General features: G+C 36.2%; 2 long non-coding RNA genes across 4 annotated transcripts in view; one reads left to right on the top strand and one right to left on the bottom strand.

Moving 5' to 3' along the window:
• LOC139977232 (uncharacterized) overlaps nt 1-21,579 on the bottom strand; it is a 102,526-nt gene that overhangs the window by 68,126 nt on the left and 12,821 nt on the right. The window lies entirely within an intron of this gene.
• LOC139977439 (uncharacterized) lies at nt 284-9,636 on the top strand. Of its 2 annotated transcripts, none has more exons than XR_011796538.1 (3): nt 284-843; nt 2,480-2,750; nt 5,959-9,636. It is a non-coding gene; the product is annotated as an uncharacterized lncRNA (long non-coding RNA). The 2 variants fall into 2 exon arrangements; XR_011796539.1 differs by lacking the exon at nt 5,959-9,636 and adding an exon at nt 4,703-5,790 and having other exon boundaries at nt 2,480-4,259.

The following is a 21,579-nucleotide window of genomic DNA, read 5'->3' as shown; positions in this document are numbered from 1 at the left end:
GTTATTTAATCAGATCAAAAAGCAAAAAAGCAATATCAAAGCAACTTGATAGTTAATTCCAATCATGAGAATTAATAAGCTTAGAGCTGCTTGTGAAAACCTTAAAAGGAATAATGTTGAACAAAGAAAAGATAGCAACCGTACATGTATTAATTAATAATCTACAATTTGATTTGTGGGATGAGTGAGAACAGTAGAGTATGTTTAAAATCAAACCAAACACTTTCACATTTCAGTGGGAGGATATGTCTCTTGCTATTCAATAACTTATAAGCAAAATGGACATGTGAGAATCCGCCCTTTAGTAGCACGGACGTTCACTTTTGGACACTGGCAGTTTCTGTACCATTCAAGGTTATTAGTTTGGAATATAAGCTTGTATATTACGTAACTATTTTCCTTTCAAGTAGCCTGATTTCCCTTAGCCATGCAGCCAAATAAGATGTAATTTTTACGTTTGATGATTGTTTTACTGTCATAAAAGTCTTAGCTGGATTATTTATACCCAATTTAGTGGTTGAATTTTCCAATTTGTTGCAATATTCATCGAAATAGACAAGTTTGAGAAGTTTAATTCCGATCTGAACTTTCAAATCGTGCCGATCCCTGAGCGTACATCCTCCCCAGGAGAAAAGCCCGCGCATTTCAGTTCAGGCGCTACTTGCGAAAACCCGGTGAAAGTGATCGTGAATCTACACACTACAGCGCTGTAAAAAAAATGTACAGGTCTGAAGACTTCGTTCTGTAGCGAGTTCAAATTGGCCATAAATTCCCTTATTTTTTTGTCTCGGCTTATTGTTCAAGTAGAATAAGGCTACAGAAGAGACTGATTTGGTTGAAGAGGTGAGTACTAGGCTATGAAACATAGGCCTGTTTCACATCCCTCCAATGTTTGTTTCGTTTCAGGTTTGCCGAACTTAGGCTAAGCATAGCCGTAATATAACTAGTGTTAGGCCTAAGCTAGTACAATGCTAGGTAATCTTAGCCTCACGCTAGACTAGTTTGAGAGTTTCTATAGTATAAAGGTGGGCCTATTACATGTACGTTGTCGGTTATGTAAGGGTTTTGACAATACGTACGAGTCTAAGATGATAACCTACACATCTAAGTTATCTTCTGGAAGCCTTTGATGTACTTTCGATGAACCTTTTGAAGTAAGTACTAAAGTATATGCTTAACTTGTTCTTTAATTTAAATGTATAGTTGGCTTAGAAATAGTAGTACTAGGCTACTTACTAATACTACTACTAGTACTAGCCTAGTGTACTTAAGTCTAACTAGTATTAGGCCTAGTAATAGTAGTAGTACTAGTACTACTTACTAATTACTGCTATACTACTAGTACCAGGCCTAGCCTAGTGTACTTAAGTCTAACTAGTAATAGTAGTACTAGGCTAGAACAAGACCTAGTCTACCTAGGCTATAAACAAGACAGAGCCTAAGCAAAGCCGCTATTCGCTTGAAATTGGGTGCCTTTGCAGTGGTGTTTGAAACAAGAAAATCAAAACACCATCCTTGTACCAAATTGTGGCATGTAATCAGCCAAGGCTAGGCATAGGAGATAAATTGACTTCGTTCACAAGAATATAGAAATTGTCCACCTGCAACAAAGACAATGTATCATGATTCTTAAGTAAATTACACAGGGCAGTTACAAATAAGTAGGCCTACACAAACAACAAAAAATTAGTAGAATTTTTCAAACACTACTTTAAAAAGAACTTGATAAAACATAACATGGAAGAAAACACAACACCACAATTGCAGCAGGCTGTACAGAAAAAGCAATTTAATATTATGAGTTTTAATAGCCAGAGAATGAAAGATAAAATGATAGCAGGTTTAGGTCATAGAAGGCTGACTGGGCCTACTACTGCATTGAATTACTTGCCACATAATCTGGACATGGATGGGGACTACTGTCAGTCCAAAGGGAAGCAGCTCGTTACGTACACACAAGGTACACACAGTCCCTCCTGTACCTCGCTAATCACTCGCCCTGCACATCTTATACATTTATAAATACACTTATTTCCATTAATTGTAGCATTGTCTCCCAAGCACATTGGGTAGTAATAACCCCACAAAAAAGGAATAACAAATAAATTACAGGGATTTTTTTCTATAACTCAATAAATTGCTGTATCAGACACTTAAACTTATCTCGAGGTCTTTACAATACTTAACAAATTCTTCTCAGACATTCTCAATGAACACTCATGGTGACTAAATGCCTCAGTGAGGTAAATTGGCCAAAGTTGACCATATTTGAATATGTGGCATGTTTGGGGCCAATACAGTTTTGATGCATGCACATGGCCCAGGTGACCACAATAGGAAAATCATTTACCCCACCCCCCCACATCTACCAACCAAAATGAATTGGCTCATATAATAACAGACAACTTTGAAATGCAAATGTTAAGTCACAAACTATTATCTAAGCCCTCTGTTCAGTTATTGCTTGTTTTCCTTGTAGAACTGCAATGGCCCGAAAAAGAGGGAAGGAGAAAGTGAAAAGAAGGAGCAAAACAAGGCGATTGAAGAAAATTAAAAGTAGACCCTTTGCTTCTGAAGAAGTAGGCTGCGACAGAAAGGTTCTGTCATGGATGGCAAAGACCAACTTGGATGATCAATGTCCTTCTTCTCCATTTCCTTAATTCCCAGTAGTAGCCAGTGCTCGGAAAGCCAACAAAGTGATGGGCAGGATACAACTGCCAGCACAGAAACAGTGCCTAGTGAAAGTACAGGTGATGACACATCTTCCAACACAAAGTGTATTTGTAATATTAAAAAACAAAATATTAAGGAGGATAAACTTATGGATGGGTTTATGAAGTGGAGGAAAGCTCACCAATTGGTGGCATTTTATGAAAACCACTAATTTTAAATTCTTGATTCCTTATGATTATGTTCATTTGCATATGACCAATTTTATTAAGACAGCACATACCATCTTGTGTGGTGTCAGGATAATTGGCTTTCATTTCATTTGGTCACATATATGTCAGCAGTCCACCACCAAAATCCCCCTTCCCTCTTAAGTTATAACCCTAAGAATAGGTTAATGTAGGGTCATTGGATAATGCAAGTGTCAGCAGGCCTATCCCCAAAAAGTATCTTTTAAAAACCTAACATGGTTTGCCTAAGGTGACTGGAATAAGTGAAGGTTTGAAGACAGCACACACCATATTGTGTGGTGTGAAGCTTTGCCACATTCTGTTTAATATTGCTGTTAGTGGCTAAATCTTATTTTTTAATACTTACTTAAGACTTCACTAGTGGCCTATAGCCAATTGATCAGTAGACTATATGAGGAACACATTCATTACTCAATATTGATATATAAATGTACTTTATAGGTTTCACTTAGTAGTAAGAGTGTTACAATATTTCCAGAAATATCCCTAATATGTACAGTTAAGTAATCAACCACCCATCACTACCTCCCACCCCCCTCCCCCCCCCCGCCCTTAACCTAGTTCAGTTATAGGATATTGTTCAGTATGTTCATTGAATGGTACAAATATCAGTAGGTTTATCCAAAGAAAGGCCTATGTACAGTAGTTCATATAATGTAGTTGGCCTAAGGAAATGTCATTTAACTGGTAATAGTGAGGGTGTGAAGGCAGCACACACCATATTGTGTGGTGTGAAGCTTTGCCACATACTCTTTACTAATGCTGTTAGTGGCTGAATCTTATTTTATAATACTTACTTAAGACTTCACTAGTGGCCTATAGCCAATTGATCAGTAGACTATATGAGGAACACATTCATTACTCAATGTTGATATATAAATGTACTTTATAGGTTTCACTTAGTAGTAAGAGTGTTACAATATTTCCAGAAATATCCCTAATATGTACAGTTAAGCAATCAACCACCCATCACAACCTCCCACCCCCCCCCCCCACCCTTAACCTAGTTCAGTTATAGGACATTGTTCAGTATGTTCATTGAATGGTACAAATATCAGTAGGTTTATCCAAAGAAAGGCCTATGTACAGTAGTTCATATAATGTAGTTGGCCTAAGGAAATGTCATTTAACTGGTAATAGTGAGGGTGTGAAGGCAGCACACACCATATTGTGTGGTGTGAAGCTTTGCCACATACTCTTTACTAATGCTGTTAGTGGCTGAATCTTATTTTAAAATACTTACTTAAGACTTTACTAGTGGCCTATAGCCAATTGATCAGTAGACTATATGAGGAACACATTCATTACTCAATATTGATATATAAATGTACTTTATAGGTTTCACTTAGTAGTAAGAGTGTTACAATATTTCCAGAAATATCCCTAATATGTACAGTTAAGTAATCAACCACCCATCACAACCTCCCACCCCCCCCCCCGCCCTTAACCCAGTTTAGTTATAGGACATTGTTCAGTATGTTCATTGAATGGTACAAATATCAGTAGGTTTATCCAAAGAAAGGCCTATGTACAGTAGTTCATATAATGTAGTTGGCCTAAGGAAATGTCATTTAACTGGTAATAGTGAGGGTGTGAAGGCAGCACACACCATATTGTGTGGTGTGAAGCTTTGCCACATACTCTTTACTAATGCTGTTAGTGGCTGAATCTTATTTTATAATACTTACTTAAGACTTCACTAGTGGCCTATAGCCAATTGATCAGTAAACTTAGAGAAACACATTCATTACTCAATATTGATATATAAATGTACTTTATAGGTTTCACTTAGTAGTGAGAATGTTACTACAGGTATATTTGACAAAATCACTATTATGTACAGTGAAGTAATTACCCCTCAACCCATTACAGTTGTATGCTGTAATACAGTAGGTTCATTGAAATGTACAATATCAACAGGCCTAATTAAAGTGTAGTCTAGGACATTTAAATGTAATTTGCAATATTAAGTGACTGTTATTTGTGAGAGTGTCATATAATTTGGTGTGAAGCTTTGCCACATGCTTTCTTGCAGTCAATAGCTGAAAATTATAATTGTGGTTAGTGTAAAGTAAGCCTTTTTCACATTGAAGGTATGTCATTATGCCAATTCCCATTTCCAGCAACAATATTGTACAGGTAGCCATGTACTGTTGATTTCAGAGTTCAAGGTTTTCATGTAAGAAATTGAAGTCTTTCATTGAATTATGAGGTAATATTTTGTGAAAGCACCATGTTCCTAGTATAGACACTTCCCCCACCCCCTCCCTCTACGTTTTACTCCTTTCCCTCATGTTTCAGTTACATTTGAATATACAAGTACATCATCTAGACTAAGATTACCGTTAATTATGTATTTCAGCAGGCCTAACCCAGGGCGCATTATCCATTTAATGTTTAGGCTTATTAGGAGATTACGGTACAGTACGTCGTTGTGTAAGTGAGAGTGCTAAGACAGCATGTACCACCTTATGTAGTGTAAAGAAAGTTTTACCACACACTTTTTACTATCATATTCAGTGGCTAATTATAGGCTTATTGTGCTTTGCACATTGAAGAAATTATGATATTGTTGCCAGGCCTCTATGATTTGCTAAATGAAAGCAATCAGTATTCACTTGCACTCAGCATGACTGGCCTTTCACACCCCTTCTACTGACACACATTCCCACCCTGTCCACACCATTGTGTAATGTGGTTTACTGCACTAAGTAAGCAACCACAAAGTTTGTGCTTGACAGCACATTGGTGATTTGTCAAAATAACAGACCTTTTCCAAAGCTCCTCAAATGCTAGTATCCCAGTGGTCATGTTTCAAGTTCACACCATATTGACTTTTACTTTTCACATGGCACAGTTGAGAACTACACAGTTGGCACAGTTGAGTACCACAAAAATCTTCAGGCAAATCATTACAACCCCACCCCTACCAACCTAATTGAATTGGGCCCATAAAAAAGAAAACTTTGAAACTAAAAGCCAAGTCACAGATTATGATCTTTACACACTGTTCATTTATTGCTTGTTTTTCTTGTAGAACTAACTGTTGGCCTTGAGAAGAATAGAGGAGAAAGTAAAAAAGGAGCAAAGCTAAGCAAATCAAGAAACAAAGTAGACGCTCCGCTTCTGAAGAAGTGAGTTGTGACAGAAAAGTTCTGTCATGGATGGCAGAAAACTATGTGGAAGAATGTCCTGTCGTTCTCCATTTCCGGTAGTAGCCAGAGCTTGAAAGGCTAACAAAGTGGTTGGAAGGCTTCAACTACCAGCGCATAAACTGCCTGACAAAAGTACAGGTGATGGCACTCCTTCAAATACAAGGTGCAGATGTAATATAAAAACAAAACAACATTGAGGATAAACCTTTGGATGGGTTTATGGAGTCGAGGAAACTAATATTTTCATTTTTATGTGACCCATTTTATTGAGACAATGAAGATAGTACCTACCATCTCGTGCAGTGTGAGGATCATGGCTTTCATTTTATTTGCCAGCAGTCAACCACCAACACCTTCCTTTCCTCTTAAGTTTAAATACCCTAAGAATAGGCTGCTTTAGTGTTATTGGATTATACAACTATTGGCAGGACTATCCAACAAATAGTCTAATATAAAATTCAAATGTCGTTTGCATAAGGAGACTGTTATGTGTGAGAGCTTTGAGGCAGCACAAACCACATGGTCACATGCTTTTCGTTTTTGCAGTCAATCGCTGAATACTGTATCATTGTGAAGTAGGTGTGGTTGCCCTTTTTCACACTGAAGGTATGGCAATTCTCCAAGTCAAGTCAATTTGCCCCAACCCTCCCCAAACCCACAAACCCATAGCTACAGTACAAGTATGTTATCAATACTAGTCTACAGTGAATCTCATTGAATGATACTAATGTCTGTAGGTTTATCCCAAGATAGGTCTATGTATGTATAGTAGTTAAGTTAATATGGTTTGCCTAAGGTATTGTCAGGCAACTGGAATAAGTGAGAGTGTGAAGGTACATGTAGCACACACCATATTGCTTGGTGTGAAGCTTTGCCACATAGTCTTTACTGTTTCTGTTAGTGGCTTAATAAAACTTTGTAATACTTAAGGTTTACACTGGGGGAATATACCTAATAGATCATTAGACTATACTGTATATGATAGGCAATTGGCCTAAGGTATTGTCATGCAACTGGAATAAGTGAGAGTGTGAAGGCAGCACACACCATATTGCTTGGTGTGAAGCTTTGCCACATAGTCTTTACTGTTTCTGTTAGTGGCTTAATAAAACTTTGTAATACTTAAGGTTTACACTGGGGGAATATATCTAATAGATCATTAGACTATACTGTATATGATAGGCAATTGGCCTAAGGTATTGTCATGCAACTGGAATAAGTGAGAGTGTGAAGGCAGCACACACCATATTGCTTGGTGTGAAGCTTTGCCACATACTCTTTACTGTTTCTGTTAGTGGCTTAATAATACTTTGTAATACCTAAGGTCTACACTGGGGGAATATATCTAATAGATCAGTAGACTATACTGTATATGATAGGCAATTGGCCTAAGGTATTGTCATGCAACTGGAATAAGTGAGAGTGTGAAGGCAGCACACACCATATTGCTTGGTGTGAAGCTTTGCCACATACTCTTTACTGTTTCTGTTAGTGGCTTAATAATACTTCATAATACCTAAGGTCTACACTGGGGGCATATATATAATAGATCAGTAGACTATACTGTATATGATAGGCAATTGGCCTAAGGTATTGTCATGCAACTGGAATAAGTGAGAGTGTGAAGGCAGCACACACCATATTGCTTGGTGTGAAGCTTTGCCACATACTCTTTACTGTTTCTGTTAGTGGCTTAATAATACTTCATAATACCTAAGGTCTACACTGGGGGCATATATATAATAGATCAGTAGACTATACTGTATATGATAGGCAATTGGCTTAAGGTATTGTCATACAACTAGAATAAGTGAGAGTGTGAAGGCAGCACACACCATACTGCGTGGTGTGAAGCTTTGCCACATACTGTTTCTGTTAGTGGCTTAATAATACTTCATAATACCTAAGGTCTACACTGGGGGCATATATATAATAGATCAGTAGACTATACTGTATATGATAGGCAATTGGCTTAAGGTATTGTCATCCAACTAGAATAAGTGAGAGTGTGAAGGCAGCACACACCATACTGCGTGGTGTGAAGCTTTGCCACATGCTGTTTCTGTTAGTGGCTTAATAATACTTCATAATACCTAAGGTCTACACTGGGGGCATATACATAATAGATCAGTAGACTATACTGTATATGATAGGCAATTGGCTTAAGGTATTGTCATGCAACTGGAATAAGTGAGAGTGTGAAGGCAGCACACACCATATTGCGTGGTGTGAAGCTTTGCCACATACTCTTTACTGTTTCTGTTAGTGGCTTAATAATACTTTGTAATACCTAAGGTCTACACTGGGGGCATATATCTAATAGATCAGTAGACTATACTGTATATGATAGGCAATTGGCCTAAGGTATTGTCATGCAACTGGAATAAGTGAGGGTGTGAAGGCAGCACACACCATATTGCTTGGTGTGAAGCTTTGCCACATACTCTTTACTGTTTCTGTTAGTGGCTTAATAATACTTTGTAATACTTGAGGTCTACACTGGGGGCATATATCTAATAGATCAGTAGACTATACTGTATATGATATGTATATGATACAATATAGGTTTCTCTTAGTTATGCGAGTGTTAGTATATTTCAAGATATTACTAGTGTGTAGAGTAAGCAATAAACCACCCATTTCCCCCCCCCCCCCCCAACCCAGAACTGGCTATTGTACAGTAGGTTCATCAAATGGTACAAATGTCAGCAGGCCTACACAAAGAATAGCATAGGACATTTTAATGTGGTGTGCAATATCAGATGACTTATTCGTGAGAGTGTGAAGGTAGCACATACGGTCTAGTTAGGCTTCAAGCTTAGCCACATGCTTTTCATTTTGCAGTCAGTGGCTGAAATATTGTATCATTGTGTAGATTTTGCACAGTATGTTGCCCTTTTTTCACATTGAAGGTATACATGTCAATATATTACATTTTCTTGTTGTGCAGTTTCCTTTCAAATGATCTATCCGTTTCTCCCCCTAAAAATTAAATTAAAAGCTGCCTCAGTTGTTGAAATGTTCTCCAGATATTTTCTGTATTGATAGAAATATCAGTTTTTGGTTCCAATGATAATTTGTAGTCATGCAGGTGGAGGAGTGATGTGTTTGTGATGCCTTGCTTTTAAACTTGATATCTCAAGAAAGGAAGCTTGGACCAATTTCATATTAAAAACGTTGTTGTGACACGTTGAGTTCAAGAATCAAGAGACTTATTGTTTTTGGTGGTCAAAGGTCATGTGTAGTCAGAATGTGAGAACCTTGCAAACCATATCTATATGCTGAGCACAAGAAGACAATAATTTTGGTCATCAGCTGCCGATGTGAGTATTAATTGTCATCTCTCAATACTCTTTGCTAATTGGTCTATTGCAAGCGGTGGCAACATTTGGGATCGATTAAAGCAGAAGAAGGTACACATTTCATGCACTTAATCAACAGTCTTTCTCCAACATGGAGAAGATTGTAATGAACTTGGTTCCTTGCTGTGGAAATTTTCTCTTCAGGTAAGTGTGTGACTTGTCTTTCTCTTTTTTTTTAATAAGCTGTACAGGTTTTTCCTCACAGAAATTACTCATTCTCTGCAGTTGTGTTAACAAGGCAATGGTCATCTGATGTCAGTAGAATGTGATTTCAAATCCATGTGAACAACATGATATTATTAAATGGACTGGATTTTTTTTGTTTTTTTCATTTGAATATTCTTGTCAGAATCAATACATGAAATCATAACAAAAGGTGAAAGTATATTTCTGAACAATGCTGCTAGTGAATATTGTTTACTCTGTGAGCCTATAATATGCAGTTTTTAGTAGTTGTCATTGTTAAACATAGATTTCCCAAAATCGTGTAAAATCCATTTCAGAACAATTCAGAAAGTTTGGTATTTACTGTACATAAGTGCAGTGAATGTGTTTACATCTAGAGGCTCTCACACAGAGCAACAACTTGAGTTCCAGTGACCTATCAAATGGAAAGTTTAAAAAGCGCTACAAAAGATGTCAATGATGCCATCTGTGATCTTTCAAAGCAACGCTAGAGACAATCAGACCCCCCCCCATAATAAAAGTTGTGCCCCTCCCATGAACAAATCCTACCCAAAGGAAGCTTGATGTTTATGCTGAAAACCTTTATACCTTGCCTTCTTCTGCTGTTCACTGTGACAGGACACAATAAAAAGAACATAACAATGGTAAAATCTTGTTTGTTATCCTTTTCTTTGTGCTTTTCATTATTTTGCCTGCACCAAACAGCGTCCCTCTCCACCCCACCCTGACTGCATGTAAGAGGGAAATAATGACACTGTTAAGGTTCATCACTTACTGCTAGTCAGAGCCTGACATTGTTCTGCCCCCCCCCCCAACCCCCATGTTTTCATGTGGGACTTATTAATTGTGTATATAAATAATTTTTGACCTTTCACATGACATTTCCAGTCACAGGCCCTTTGAATTTTTTCCATTGTCTCCCTTCTCCTACTCAAACAAAGACCAGATGTGCTTTTGTAATCGACTTCTACAAGCTTCCTAGGAGACAGTAAATAATTTGAAGAAAAAAAAAACACTCCTTCTAGAAGCAACAATACCCCTCCCCAAGCTGATATTTAAAAATCCAGTGAACCCACTTACTAACAGAATAATTGTTTGGTAAAATCAATTGCTGATTTCTACATATTTATTTGACATTATTACAGTACAGTCATGGTGAGATTGAATATCTGGGATGATGGCCTAAAGAAAAAAAGCATGATGGGCGATGTATGGATAAAATGATTGTTGCTGTATATAATAATAGGATCATTTAAGCAAGCAAATCTTATTGTAGCATGAAATAGATCATTTTATTAAATCTATGGCTGATGTAATAATATTACTAGTGACTTAGTTCAAGCAAAGTTTCTGTACAACTAGCCTATTATGATAATTTAGGAAAAAATGCAACATCAAGCATCAACTTATGCTATATATTAAATGATAGAAGTTTTCGCCTTTGAGCCACACTTCGCAAATCACGATAGGGGTATATCGTTGCACAGTATGGTTCATGGATAGGTATGGGTTCCACTATTTCTGCTAACGCAAGTTAGCTCTATAGATTTTCCCAGCTGACGTACGATAGTTCTGTACAATATGATGTAACATTTACCTTTGGCATGTTCGATGTTGATAAACGATGGGGGAGAGTGATTTTTATATAACCCTTTTATTAACTGTAATGCGTTTAAATCATTACATAAATGAATGTAAATCACTTATAAATCATTATTAATAATTAAAAAAGGGGAGCTTAGAATCATATCAATCTCTTCAATGGCTTTGTCATATTTCAATTAATAACAATGTATATTCTCAACACCAAAAGATAATGGTACAGTCCAAGTTGAAACGGACGCGATTCAAGCCAAAATAAAGATGGGGAGGAAGTTTGCCGTGAAGAATATCTGTTTTGAATTGTAAACCGGATTACAAGTTTTCGTGAAAAATGCTTTATAGACGACTATTTTTTAGTTTTAAGGGTGCAATTTCGTACTAAATCGTTCGAGCATTTCAAATTTTGGCATCCTAAATACCAAAATCGAGTTTCGTCTGTCGGATAGAAAAGGAATGAAGCATAGGCAATAGCTACGGAAGATCAAATTTCCCGCGAATACCGCAAGAATGCCCGAGGCAGCAAAAATCCTTATGTCCGTACCACTAAAGGGCGGATTTTCAAATGGAGGATTGGGGGGGGGGGGGGAGGGAGGTAGAAACAGCTATCTCAGTTTGAACAGTGAGGTGTTGGAGAGGGCAGAACTATGTTTTTTGCCTCTCACTAATTACAAATGTATTGTATGTATTTTAGATCCTCCCGCAAGCAGGAACTCGCGAAGAAGCCATCATTGGCTTATCAATTGCGCAAGCTGACTGAAGTCAGTCTTTTACATTCATATTTAACGTCCATGATTATGAATTTTCAATTGTCAACAACTCTGTAACTAGATGACATACATTAATCTTGGAGTGACTCGAACCGGGGACCTTATGATTGAAAGGCACCGGCGTAAACCATGCACTGAGCTAACAATCCTGCATTCACACTCAAATGCATTCAACAAGACATTCAGCTGAAATTTTTGCATTGGCAACAAGGGCAATCAAATGATCAATGTTTAGCTTCCTAATCTGTGCAACTTCCGACCTTTTTTGATTGTAAATCATCAGAAAAATTGTCAAAACAATTAGTTGAAATTTGGACAGAAAATAGGTAAAGAGTTGCAATGGAAAAGCCTGAAATATTGAGTTTCTGGTGAAAGTTTGTCATAAGCCACAACATTTTTGATATAAATGAAATAAAAAAAGCCAGCATTTCAATAAAACATTCTGACATTTGATGATGTTCCTCCACATTTTGACATAAAACTTTGCAATTCTGGCATACATAGTCATCTAAATTTCTGTATGAAATGTCAAAATTTCCCTGAAAATAATGGAAGGTTTGCCACAAAATAGTCAAAATTTTATGTCAAGGTAGAAATTTCAGGATTAACAATATTGAAATTTCAAGAAGAAAGTTAAAGTTCAAAGAAATTGGTCAAGAGATTTAGTCAAACTTCTGTTTGAAAGATAGAAAGTCCAAATTTGGGAATAAAAGTGTCAAAACTATGGTTAAACAACTTGCAATCGAGTTGAAATTTTGAAGAAAAAAAAATTCACCATTTGAAACCAATTAGTTGAAACTTTGACTAGCTAAAACAATCAAAATCTTGGTCACTGAAGTATCTGTTTGATTTCTGCCCCACATGTTTTGATAGCATCCTACCCAAATGTACTTTGAGGGCACAGGTTCATATTGTAAAGTGACAATTTTTTGTTCTCAAGTGAAACATTACTAACTACATCAGATGTATTGAACCTGATATCATTGTAACTGAACATTGTGTCCCCCCTCCCCTCCCCTCCCTCTCCCCTCCCCCTCCCCCTCCCCCCTCCCCCTCCTCCCTCTCCCCTCCCCCCTCCCCCCTCCCCCTCCCCTCCCCCTACCCTCCCCATTCTGAACTACAGCACATATCTAGTTATAGGTAGGACGCAAAAGATCAGACACTGTCTGAGTGCAACTTTGAATAATTTCTTTTCTAGGATTATTAAGTATTATTTTCATCATATCTACTGTCAGCAGTTAGATCCCTTGGCAGCAAGGCTTGTCAGAATTTCCCAGATAACAACAATTATGACAGTCAGCATTTCACCGACACCCAAATGTGTTTTTAATACTATGCAGTCAACTATTCATAACATATTCGTAACTTTGATACTTCAAAAACTAACAGACAATACATCATTAATATTCTCCCAGAAAGTTAAAAAATTAATATTTTGAAGTTTTTTTTTTCTAGCTTTCAGACTGCAGGAAGAGACAGAATAAAATTGGCAGAAGGATACATTTTCTTTTATTCATTATTTTCAGGATAGACGAGACGGAGCCTGCGTCTTTGATAAAGTTTACAAACTGTACAATTCATCTTTGGGGATAGTGTGGTAGTCATAATTCTAAGCGAGGATGGATGTAAAAATTAAAGCTGTAATAACTAAACAATCACTCCACTGAGAACAAAAAATAAAGCAAACATCAAATAACTGACATTTAATTGTAACTAGGATCCTTAAATAATAAACACACAAATACATCATTAATATTCTCCCAGAAAGTGTAAAAATTAATATTGTGGGACAGCATTTTTGAGCTTTCAGACTTCAGGAAGAGAGGGTAAAAAATTTGTGAAGGATATCAACTTTTAATTATCACAAAAATGACAAATTTTTTAATGGAAAACTTTTTATGGCCATTATTTATAGTTGTGACACTCAAGGGAGACATTGCTAATTGTTAATATATTGTTTTAATTTATAATATCCCATTACTGAAGGTTACATTCTCAAACCATGATAGATTATGTATGTGAAATTATCTGTTGAAGTGAAGATCTTGCCAAATAATTAAGACCTCAACGTAACAATTCAGAAACAGCCGATAGTAAAATTACGCTTATTTAAGATTACAATAACAAGCGACAGTCTGGATTAAGATTTCTGCACTTGGAAAATATACAGATACTTAATGTGTATATTTAATTTATTTAATAAACTCCAGGGAAGTAGTTTCTCATCAGGTTCAGACTTTAACTTACTGCATTGTTCAAGATTTTTATCTTGTTGATATTTGATGCTACAAAGTTGCTGGTTCATGAGATTGTGTGTAACGCATTCTCTTAAATGTTTAAACAGAAAGCCATACTTGTAAATTTCCTTGATTTATGAAAAGCTTAATTTTCTTTCAAAAACAAACATTTACAAAAAGTAGGGCATCCATACCCTAGGGAAACGCCCCTAAAAAAAATGCTTTGGCAATTTTTTTTTTTTTTTGGCCATCATCCCCAAACTTCGCTTCGCCGCGCCACGAGACTGAAGTTCAATCATTGTGTGTTTATTCTACCAACATTGAACCTCAAAGACTTTCTGAAGATGGTGAAGAGAAAACACTCTAATTATCTCAAGAGTGGGCTCAGTCCAATTGTCAATTAAAAATAAGGGAATGATGTTAACTGGATCCCAAATCCTTATCTGTATTTATTTTTTTGGCTGACCTAGTTACCAATCACTTCAATAATGAATGCCATAATTGAAATTGAGTTTTTTATCTTATTGGAAGTATTGATTGGTTAGCTTCAACAACTAAGATGGCTCCCTGCTGTAAGGATTAGGGGTCACATCTAGCAGGTTAGCCGGATATCCTAGGTTAAAGTAATGCACTGTCCTCCAAAAGACATTTCTTGTTATCACCGGCTTTTTGGGGTAGATTGGGAGGAGAAATACACTTCAAAAAAACACATTTTTGACGTTTAATTTAGCAATTGATGTGAAACTACAGAGGCAAAAGATCTGGTTTGACATATGTAGTACTGCTGATTACAATGAGCATATAGCCCTCTATTACTATATAGTCACTTTTAATATACTAACTTATGTTTTTTAAGTTTCCAAGAAAGCTATAAACCTACTGACATTGAATCAAGGTTTGTCATGAGATGAAAGTAGTCATTACATAACATTTAATAGATAATTCCAATGACCTTATATTACCAATTTATGCTAATTTAAAACATCAATTTAATTTTACATTCAATAACAGTTTTATATCTATTTCTATCATAAAAATGTTATGCTGTCTGAGTTCTATGAACAGCATGAAGCCAAACTGATTGCTTGATAATCTTGATATCCTTGGCACCTGTTTTTTAATATTTGAAGGAAAATCCATTGATATTGGAAAATAGTTTTCAATGTGTTAAGGCACTGTGTAAATATTAAGATATTTTGCGGCAATTCATCATAAAAAACAAATACATTTATATGGAAATTTAATGGTGCCATCAAAATGTTAAGATATTTCTGAAAAAAAAAAAAATAGTTGAAATTTTCAACAAACTGTTTACATAACATGTTAACACTTTGAACAAACTGACTTCTGAAAACTAATTAGTGTGCAATTCAATATTGTGCCACAAAATGATAAATTAAGAACTTAATATATTTCACCAATTCAACGTTTGTAACACATGTATGATGACTTATGTTCAGAAAGTCATCGTTCAACATTTTACAGCAAAATGATAAATTAAATCATTTAATAAATCTTGTCAAATCACACTTTTGCAGCAAAATAATTAAGTATGCTCGTATTATATAGAAAGTCATAATTTTAACATTTTGCAGCAAAACGATGAATTTCACCAAATTGCTGAAAAAGAAGTCCACATTGTGACAGCACTTTAAACGTTCCCATGCACACAGCTTTAAGTCAAAATCTCACTTTGCCATTTCAAATCGTAATAACTTTTGACCATCTGCCTCGGAAAGCATTAACTATTCCTTTACCTCATTGAATTGACTTTTTTCATCCTTCGCTGCATCTCTCATCTCCTCAACTAATGTTTGAAATTTTCTGTTTTCAATGGACTCATGAATATGATAAAGGCTTTCATATAAATACATGCAAAGAACAGCAAACATGACCAGAAAGAAAATAACCTTTCGGTACTGTATTTACAAAGAAAAATAAAAAATAAGGTTGCTCGAAAATATGCGAGTGTCAACGCAACAGAATTACGTTTTAAAAAACAGTTAAGTTATTTATGTACAGTACTGTCACTACTTTCAAGAACACTTGAATAAATACAAAATGTCAGAATAGGTTTATGAAAAAAAAAACTTAAAGAAGTAAATTTTTCAATACAACAGAGCTTTTAGACTACGAAACCTACTACAACTTCATGGCAGATGTACATAGCCAAGTTGACTTTGCATTTATGAGCACCAGTGCAAAGTTGTTGTCATTTATAGCCTTTGAAGAAGATCCTGCTAGGATCAAAACGTCAGGCCAACTTACTTTTACACATTCTCTTACACAGGCTCTCTAGTGGATAAGCAGTTTGGTAACAGTTTTATTTTATTTTGTCATTTATAGTTGACGTCAACTAATTTTGCCACTACAAACAATGACTGGGAACTGGACAATGCACTTATATGAGTCTGGTCACTATGGTGTAAGTAGAATGTGGCTAAGAATTTCAACCAGCCAAATTTGTGAGAATTTTTAGTTCTGCTAAGAAAAACAGCAAAACTAGAAAGCCGCATCACATTTGGCCACTTGCTTAAACGTGGGTAGTGGATCAGTATAAATTATTAGTAAAAAATGCATACCACCTTCTGTTTCCAAGCATGCTGACTAAACCACCTCATGTTTCCAAGTATACTGACTAACCCACCGTATGTTTCCAAGCATACCAACTAATCCACCCTCTGTTTCCAAGCATACCAACTATACAACCTTATGTTTCCAAGCATACCAACTAACCCCCCTTATGTTTCCAAGCATACCAACTAACCCACCTTCTGTTTCCAAGCATACCATCTAACCCACCTTCTGTTTCCAAGCATAACAACTAACCCACCTTATGTTTCCAAGCATACCAACTAAACCACCTTATATGTTTCCAAGCATATCAACTAACCCACCTTATGTTTCCAAGCATACCAACTAGCCCACCTTCTGTTTCCAATGATATATAAGTTTGGAATCACTCTCTGTACAATTTTCATGTGCAAATTATATTTTTTTAACCTCAAGTCGAACTTGCAATGCTATTCATATCTGTCGATTTATGTCATCCAACATTCACTACAAGACCGACTTAATTAAACTATTCCCAAATTTTAATCCCAATTTAAACCAAAACGTCCGAGCACTTCGTTACAACTATTGTTTAAAATATGTTCATATTCCCATTTTTCCATATCATTTTACAGACATTAACTTGCATGATGTGGCATCTAGACCAAAGAAAGACTATTTCTAAGTTTAATTTTTGTTTTGGTTTGCATTATTATCTCTTCTTAGTTCTTGGCTGGATTCTTGGATAAGTTCTTATCTGTTTTGTTTTCTGACAGCATTGTAGATTTCACCAGGAGTGTTTAGCTCAGTGGTTAATGCTGGTGCCTTTCAATCATAAGGTCCCGGTTCTGAGTCACTCCCAGATTAATATACTATTATATGCTTTGATGTAGTCTTTTTTTTTTGCTTTCTGGTTATTTATGATAAATATGGAAATCCTTAGAACAGTTCCTTTAAGTGTTCATTTAGTTTAAGATTGCTAGAATTTTTTTAACAGCAGAAGCAGTTGATTGCAAGATAGGAGTGTTAGCTCAGTGGTTAATGCCGGTGCCTTTCAATCATAAGGTCCCAAGTTCAAGTCACTCCCAAGATTAATGTATGTCGTCCAGTTACAGAGTTGTTGACAATTGCCAATTCATAATCATGGATGTTAAATATGAATCTAAGAGACTGACTTCGGTCAGCTTGCGGCTTTGATATAAAGCCAATGATGGCTTCTTCGCGAGTTCCTGCTTGCAGGAGGATCTAAAATACATGTATACATACCATACAAGAAGGCAGAGGGATTCTATACTCTCTCAATCTACAGCTCAACAATTTACTCCAAATAGTAGCCAATATTTTGTCTTCCTTCTTGCCTCAATGCCAAAGTCTAAAAACAGACTTTCAGAGATCAACGTGTCAAATGCTCTGTTATCCTTGGGTAATCCAGTTCTTGTTATGTAAATTAGTCAATGAATATGATAATTAGAAAAAACTCACTTTCAAAGGTAAATCAGTTAAATTCCTAAGTAAAGAGATCTCCAGAATGATATCCTGAGGTGTTAACTTTTAAATAGCAAGTTTGGGTTTCCAGGTCAATAGGAGCGGGGGGGGGGGGGGGGGGGTAGTCCTTAACGTTAAAGGGATGTAGTCATCAATTCATGATCGCTGTAAAGTCATGCTACTTAAAAAACTGGTTTGGTTTCATCCTCTTGGAAGCCTCCTGATGATCTAGATTAAATTTTGATGACCAAATGAAATTTTGAATACAGGAAGGGGGGAAGAAAAGGGTGCTAATAATCAGTACGTGTGAAGGTATAAACATTTATATTTGATATTGCCCCAAGATATGCAAAGTCTACCAGTAAAGAGGAAAAAGATCAAAAGAGGTCAAAAGTCAAAGAAGACTGATGCTCCTAAAACTGGGTAAATTACACAGGAAATTTGCAAGGAAAGTGCAAAAGGAAAATTCATTTTTGACTTATTAAATAGAAATATAATACAAACATGGACTGTGAATTTACATGCAAATCCATATCATGTCAGTGAACTTGAAGCAATCAAGTGGCATGTCAAAGATGCACAACTACCAAAAAGGGTTTTCTTTTCCTTCATAATTTCATATCAATTTTTTGGCTTTATAAGGAAGTGGAGGCATCAAAATATTAATAATACATTAATGTTCGTTGCAATGTTTTATCTAATTACAACCTTTGTATCAACAGTTGAAACCGTACCTAATCCAAAGTAAAAGAAAAAACAAAGACAAAAACATTAACATAAACATAAACATTAAGAAATTAAGTGCTTTTTTGTCAATGTGCATCTATGACAATGTTTTTGTTTGCTGCAAATTAATATTTTGAAAATGGCACAACAACAAAGACCTTCAGGAAAAATTGGACATGAATGCAAAACTTTCTTTCAACAAAACTTCTAAACTATTAAAAGCTACAACAAAATGACCGTTGGTACAGTAATAGGCTCTGACAGTGTATTACACTGTTAATAGTACAGTATTGTGCATACATATTTCACACTGATACATGTCTTTTATTCTTAAAGTATTGTTAGCATATATTGTAGTGTCATAGTTTCATATTCCATTTTTTCCTTCAGTTATATATTACTCACAGGCAGGCCCACTACCATAGCAACATCTCTCTGATATCAACTTGTTGCTAAGTGCTATTAGCTTCTTGTAGATGGATGAATGCCAAACCAGCATTGCTGCTAATATGTTATATGCATCTGCTCCTATGTACTTGTACAGGGTTTGGTATACAGTACTCTATACTATTTCTTGAAGTGGCAGTACCTTTATAGTGACCCCAAACAAGCAAAGCAGATAATCAACTCCATTCATCAACTAATTTCCTGAACACTTTATTAAAATGAACAAGTCTTTATCAAGCACGAGGTTTTGTTCCACTGCAGGACAAAAAGTAAGGTAGTGAATGAATTCAAATTGAGTTGTTACTGAAGATAACTAGGTTGAAGTAAACACTATAGAACAAAACCCTTTTTCTTATCACTGACCATCAACAGTTCCTGTAAACTCATTTAATGTTTGTCATAATTTTCCTGCAGAAAGGTAGTATAATTAATATTGATGTCCAATAATTGAAGTTTCTTGAATTGAAAGTGAATTGTAATGACAGTTACTTCCTGTTCAACCATTTCTCTTAATTTCAGCACATACTAATGGAAAACCATAAAGACTCTGAGCAGTCAGTGCTGAACAAACCCAGTGCAAGATTAGGTGAACTGCGTCAGTTTGCTGACCTCAAAGGCAAACTAGGGTTAGGCTGTACAACTGCATACAGACATATGTAAGATACAGTATTGTTTGATACTTCAGTACATACATGGTGTACATGGACACTAAACAGCTGGGAGCAGACCTGTGCATGGTACATAATAACTGAGACTTCATTATAGTGTACATGTATGCTGTACAACTGCATGCAGACATATGTAAGGTACAGTATTGTTTGATACTTCAGTACATATAATGGTGTACATGGACTCTAAACAGCTGGTAGCAGACCTGTGCATGGTGCAGAATTACTGAGACTTCATTATAGTGTACATGTATGCTGTACAACTGCATGCAGACATATGTAAGGTACAGTATTGTTTGATACTTCAGTACATACATTGGTGTACATGGACTCTAAACAGCTGGTAGCAGACCTGTGCATGGTGCAGAATTACTGAGACTGCATTATAGTGTACATGTATGCTGTACAACTGCATGCAGACATATGTAAGGTACAGTATTGTTTGATACTTCAGTACATATAATGGTGTACATGGACTCTAAACAGCTGGGAGCAGACCTGTGCATGGTACAGAATTACTGAGACTTCATTATAGTGTACATGTATGCTGTACAACTGCATGCAGACATATGTAAGGTACAGTATTGTTTGATACTTCAGTACATATAATGGTGTACATGGACTCTAAACAGCTGGTAGCAGACCTGTGCATGGTGCAGAATTACTGAGACTTCATTATAGTGTACATGTATGCTGTACAACTGCATGCAGACATATGTAAGGTACAGTATTGTATGATACTTCAGTACATATAATGGTGTACATGGACACTAAACAGCTGGGAGCAGACCTGTGCATGGTACAGAATTACTGAGACTTCATTATAGTGTACATGTATGCTGTACAACTGCATGCAGACATATGTAAGGTACAGTATTGTTTGATACTTCAGTACATATAATGGTGTACATGGACACTAAACAGCTGGGAGCAGACCTGTGCATGGTACAGAATTACTGAGACTTCATTATAGTGTACATGTATGCTGTACAACTGCATGCAGACATATGTAAGGTACAGTATTGTTTGATACTTCAGTACATATAATGGTGTACATGGACACTAAACAGCTGGGAGCAGACCTGTGCATGGTACAGAATTACTGAGACTTCATTATAGTGTACATGTATGCTGTACAACTGCATGCAGACATATGTAAGGTACAGTATTGTTTGATACTTCAGTACATACATTGGTGTACATGGACTCTAAACAGCTGGTAGCAGACCTGTGCATGGTACAGAATTACTGAGACTTCATTATAGTGTACATGTATGCTGTACAACTGCATGCAGACATATGTAAGGTACAGTATTGTATGATACTTCAGTACATATAATGGTGTACATGGACACTAAACAGCTGGGAGCAGACCTGTGCATGGTACAGAATTACTGAGACTTCATTATAGTGTACATGTATGCTGTACAACTGCATGCAGACATATGTAAGGTACAGTATTGTTTGATA

This window comes from Apostichopus japonicus, chromosome 12 (genome assembly GCF_037975245.1).
Source record: "Apostichopus japonicus isolate 1M-3 chromosome 12, ASM3797524v1, whole genome shotgun sequence".
NCBI classification, from domain to species: Eukaryota; Metazoa; Echinodermata; class Holothuroidea; order Aspidochirotida; family Stichopodidae; genus Apostichopus; species Apostichopus japonicus.
The sequence above is the reverse complement of the archived record's forward strand: the minus strand, read 5'-3'. Positions and strand labels throughout refer to the sequence as shown.